Here is a 6,000-nt window from a genome sequence, read left to right as displayed (position 1 = left end):
ACATTACATCCTCATTTTAAAATGTATTAAATACATATGATAATCCTTGAGATGTTTCTACAACTTGATTGGAGTCCACCTGTGGTAAATTGAATTGATTGGACATGTGTTACCTTCCCCAGTTTATGTGTTGTTGTGGGTTTGTATGTGTGTATTTCCGGAAGACGTCTTGGATTCCAAGCAGCCGATTGGTCGGCCCCATTGCAGATTGGAGCTCTGACCCCGCCCTCTCGTCAGGGGAAACAGCTGGCTTGTCAATTACTGACTTCTTCCGTAGCTTGAAAAGCCAGTGTTCCTTTGTTAGGAGGGAGCTTCTTTGTGTGTGCTGTGTTGGTTGTTGGTCAGAAAGTGTTGTTGTAAAATATTTTGTAGCCTCTCCTGCAGAGGCATGTGTATACCATAGGATTGAGTGTTTTTAGGTTTATTTAAATTGTTCACTAAGTTTGGTGAATTATTCTGTTTCATTTGTTCCCAGGGGGGGAAGGGGAAGGCACCTTGAGAGTGTTTAGGCAAGAGGCCTGTGGGCATACATAACCAGTAGTATTTACTCTGTCTATGCACACTAGGTAAGACCTGGGCGGACCACCCCCTGTATTTTGTTTAGCGCGCCAAGTGGTGCTAAGATAGGTAAGTAGTGTGTATGTAGGTAAGGTAGGAGAGGGATCTCTTTAACTTTTAAGTCCTTTGCTTTGGTTCCGTCCACCCCCCTTTCCCCAGTTTACCGTTTTCTCAGCCTCTCGTCCTTCCCCCGCACCTACGAACACATACCTTTTTCACTCCACTGGGAGTTGAGTTGTAGCAGGGTGTTGCATTCCCTCCACCAAGAACCTTACGTAACAACATGATTTCTGTCACGCCCTGATCTGTTTCACCTGTCTTTGTGCTTGTCTCCACCCCCTCCAGGTGTTGCCCATCTTCCCCACTTATCCTCTGGGTATTTATACCTGTGTTTTCTGTCTGTCTGTGCCAGTTTGTCTTGTTTGTTCAAGCCAACCAGCATTTTGTCTCAGCGCCTGCCTTTTCCAGTTTCTCTTTTCTCGCCCTCCTGGTTTTGACCCTTGCCTGTCCTAACTCTGAGCCCACCTGCCTGACCCTGAGCCTGCCTGCTGTCCTATACCTTTGCTCCTACTCTGGATTATCGACCCCTGCCTGCCTTGACCTGTTTGCCTGCCCCTGTTACATTAAACATTGTTACTTCACACAGTCTGCACTTGGGTCTTAAAACCTCTTAGAGCTCGGGCTGAATATACTTCCCCCTTTGGAGAAAGTGCGTGCCCATAGTAAACTGAAAATATTTTTTCCCAAAATTGCTAATATATGCATATACAAATTATTATTGAATAGAAAACACTCTAAAGTTTCTAAAACCGTTTAAATTATGTCTGTATGTAAAGCAGAACTCTCAGGGCAGCCTTTCTCCCAAACTCTCTCTTGTGAAGAGAAAAGTTGGGTCAACTTTGACGTCATCGCCCCCATCCTTCCCAGGCAGCTACCGATCCAGGAACAGTCTTCTCTTCAGCGCGATGCCTGCTTTCAAATGGCACATTCATTGTGAGAATACCACGAGCCCTCGACGTTTGGCGGGCGAAATTGCTCGTGTCCCTCTGAAAAACATGCACTCTATTGCGTGCGGCCGATTTGGAGTACGTTCTATTCCATGATCCAGCATTTGAAGCCGGTTTGTCTGTTCGCGCTGATCTTTGTTCTACATGCTAAAAACATAATGAAGCTCGATTTTGCACATAGTTTGACCAGTTTAGTCGAAAATAATATGTAAATTGGAAGTTTTGATGCGCAAGAGTGCTGGACCAGAAGTCATTTTGGATGCATTTCAGCTGAAGCTGTTGGCATATGCTAATACAGAGACACACAACGTGAAACCAAACGATGTATTGGGTAAGTATGACTCCTTCTACGTCTTCTGATGGAAGAACATCAAAGGTAAGGGAATATTTACGTGGTTATTTTGGGTTTCTGTGGACTCCAAACGTAGAGGAGACATACTGCTAATATCTGAGCGCCGTCTCATTGTATAGCCCAGTGAACGATGTCTGTAACGTTAAAAATAAATGTAATACAGCGGTTGCATTAAGAAGAAGTGTATCTTTGTAAATATATGTAGAACATGTATATTTAGTCATGTTTGTTGCTTGTTATCTGACGTTATCTGTCGGAGCTATCATCATTTCTCCGGACATTTGAGTAGCATTTTTTGAAATGTCGTCATTGTAAACAGAGATTTATGGATATAAATGGCATATTATTGAAAATAAATTAAATGTACTGTGTAACATGTAATATTACTGTCATCTGATGAAAATTTTCAAAAGGTTAGTGAATTATTTATTTTTTTATCCTACTTTTAAATTTTATTTTTTCTGGGACAAAATGGCCGCCGCTTGTCTTTTGTTTCGGTGGTGATCTAATATAAATATGTGCTATGTTTTCGCCGTAAAACATTTTAGAAATCTGACTTGCTGGGTAGATGAACAAGGTGTTTATCTTTCATTTGAGCTATTGGACTTGTTAATGTGTGGAGGTTAAATATTTCTAAGAATATTTTTTTGCATTGTGCGTTATGGTAATGAGCTTGAGCCGTAGTCACGATACCGGATCCGGGATGGGGAGTTCAAAGAGGTTAATTAACTTGATACCTGATAATTTGGAAAGGCACAAACCTGTCTATATAAAGGTCCCATAGTTGACAGTGCATGTCAGAGCAAAAACCAAGCCATTAGGTCGAAGGAATTGTCCGTACAGCTCCGAGACGGGCACAGGTCTGGGGAAGGATACGAAAAAATGTATGCAGCATTGAAGGTCCCCAAGAACACAGTGGCCTCCATCATTCTTAAATGTAAAAAGTTTTCAACCACCAATACTCTCCCTTCAGCTGGCTGCCCGGCCAAACTGAGCAATAGGAGGAGAAGGGCCTTAGTCAGGGAATTGACCAATAACTCAATGGTCACTCTGACAGAGCTCCAGAGTTTCTCTGTAGAGATGGGAGAGCTTTCCAGAAGGACAACAATCTCTGCAGCACTCCACCAATCAGGTCTTTATGCTAGAGTAGCCAGATGGAAGCCACTCCTCAGTAATAGGCACATGACAGCCAGCTTGGAGTTGGCCAAACAAGATTCTCTGCTCTGCTGAAACCAAGATTTGGCCTGAATGCCAAGTGTCACATCTGGAGAAAACCTGGCATCATCCCTACAGTGAAGCATGGTGGTGGCAGCATCTTCCTGTGGGGATGTTTTTCAGCGGCAGGGAAAGATGAACATAGCAAAGTACAAAAAGATCATTGATGAAATCCTGCTCCAGAGCACTCAGGACCTCAGACTGAGGCAATGGTTCACCTTCCAACATAACAACGACCCTAAATGGCTTCAGGGCAAGTCTCTGCATGTCCTTCAGTGACCCAGCCAGAGCCCGGACTTGAACCCGGTCTAACATCTCTGGAGAGACCTGAAATAGCGATGCTCCCCATTCAACCTGACATAGCTTGAGGATCTGCAGAGAAGAATGGGAGTAGAGTCATTCCCAAGAAGACTTAAGGCTGTAATTGCTGCCAAAGGTGCTTCAACAAAGTACTGAGTAATGGGTCTGAATACGATGTGACATTTCAGTTTTTATATTTTTAATACATTTGCCAAAATCTTTGAAAACCTGTTTTTGCTCTGTCATTATGTGGTATTGTGTGTAGATTGATGAGAAAATCTATTTTAGAATAAAACCGTAACGAAAGAAAATGTTGAAGAAGTCAAGGGGTAATTGCGCCTAATTTACCATAGGCGCAAGGATAGATTGTGCTCGACGTCTCATATCAACACTGCTGGCCAGCTCTGACAATGTGACAGCGCATCAGGTTTGAGTTAGATAGTACTAGCTGTCTACGACTTGTCCAATATGATTTGTGTGCATGCTGTGTGAATTTATAAAATATTGATTACTATATACAGCTTTGTAAATTATCAACCACCTAACTTTGGAGTAATTAGGTCTATTTCCCTGCTTTTGAGAGGAGCTGGCTATTGTACCCGGAGACTTCCAGCAAATGCAATAAGCTAACATTGATTTTCTTCAAACTTCACACAGAGACACAAACATATCTATGAGTTCATCTAAATCTCCCAGTATCCCTTTAATGTATGCTTTACAAACATAGCCTGAGAGCAGTCTAATCTAAATGCAACTAAATTAATATGTCGCTGGATGCATAGTTGTGTTGTTGACAGAATATTACATTATCTAGGGGTTTAAGACAAGGATGTCCTTTATCAACATATCTATATACACTGCTCAAAAAAACAAAGGGAACACTTAAACAACACAATGTAACTCCAAGTCAATCACACTTCTGTGAAATCAAACTGTCCACTTAGGAAGCAACACTGAATGACAATAAATGTCACATGCTGTTGTGCAAATGGAATATTGTAAAGTGGCTGTTCCTCTGGATGTCATAAGGTGAATGCACCAATTTGTAAGTCGCTCTGGATAAGAGCGTCTGCTAAATGACTTAAATGTAAATGTAAATGTAATACAACAGGTGGAAATTATAGGCAATTAGCAAGACACCCCCAATAAAGGAGTGGTTCTGCAGGCGGTGACCACAGACCACTTCTCAGTTCCTACGCTTCCTGGCTGATGTTTTGGTCACTTTTGAATGCTGGCGGTGCTTTCACTCTAGTGGTAGCACGAGACAGAGTCTACAACCCACACAAGTGGCTCAGGTAGTGCAGCTCATCCAGGATGGGACATCGATGCGAGCTGTGGCAAGAAGGTTTGCTGTGTCTGTCAGTGTAGTGTCCACAGCATGGAGGCGCTACCAGGAGACAGGATAGTACATCAGGAGACGTGGAGGAGGCCGTAGGAGGGCAACAACCCAGCAGCAGGACCGCTACCTCCGCCTTTGTGCAAGGAGGAGCAGGAGGAGCACTGCCAGAGCCCTGCAAAATGACCTCCAGCAGGCCACAAATGTGCATGTGTCTGCTCAAACGGTCAGAAACAGACTCCATGAGGGTGGTATGAGGGTCAGACGTTCACAGGTGGGGGTTGTGCTTAGAGCCCAACACCGTGCAGGACGTTTGGCATTTGCCAGCGAACATCAAGATTGGCAAATTCGCCACCGGCGCCCTGTGCTCTTCACAGATGAAAGCAGGTTCACATTGAGCACATGTGACAGACTGAAGTCTGAGTCTGAAGACGCCGTGGAGAACGTTCTGCTGCCTGCAACATCCTCCAGCATGACCGGTTTGGCGGTGCGTCAGTCATGGTCTGGGGTGGCATTTCTTTGGGGTGCCGCACAGCCCTCCATGTGCTCGCCAGAGGTAGCCTGACTGCCATTAGGTACCGAGATGAGATCCTCAGACCCCTTGTGAGACCATATGCTGGTGCGGTTGGCCCTGGGTTCCTCCTAATGCAAGACAATGCTAGACCTCATGTGGCTGGAGTGTCTTTAGCAGTTCCTACAAGAGGAAGACATTGATGCTATGGACTGGCCCGCCCGTTACCCAGACCTGAATCCAATTGAGCACATCTGGGACATCATGTCTCGCTCCATCCATCAACGCCACGTTGCACCACAGACTGTCCAGGAGTTGGCGGATGCTTTATTCCAGGTCTGGGAAGAGATCCCTCAGGAGACCATCCTCCACCTCATCAGGAGCATGCCTAGGCGTTGTAGGGGGGTCATACAGGCACGTGGAGGCCACACACACTACAGAGCCTAATTGTGACTTCTTTTAAGGACATTACATCAAAGTTGGATCAGCCTGTAGTGTGGTTTTCCACTTTAATTTTGAGTGTGACTCCAAATCCAGACCTCCATGGGTTGATAAATTTGATTTCCATTGATCATTTTTGTGTGATTTTGTTGTCAGCACATTCAACTATGTAAAGAAAAAAGTATTTAATAAGAATATTTCATTCATTCAGATCTAGGATGTGTTATTTTAGTGTTCCCTTTATTTTTTTGAGCAGTGTATTATGGCAATTCAAATATGT

This window comes from Oncorhynchus keta, chromosome 26 (genome assembly GCF_023373465.1).
Source record: "Oncorhynchus keta strain PuntledgeMale-10-30-2019 chromosome 26, Oket_V2, whole genome shotgun sequence".
NCBI lineage: Eukaryota > Metazoa > Chordata > Actinopteri > Salmoniformes > Salmonidae > Oncorhynchus > Oncorhynchus keta.
The sequence above is the reverse complement of the archived record's forward strand: the minus strand, read 5'-3'. Positions refer to the sequence as shown.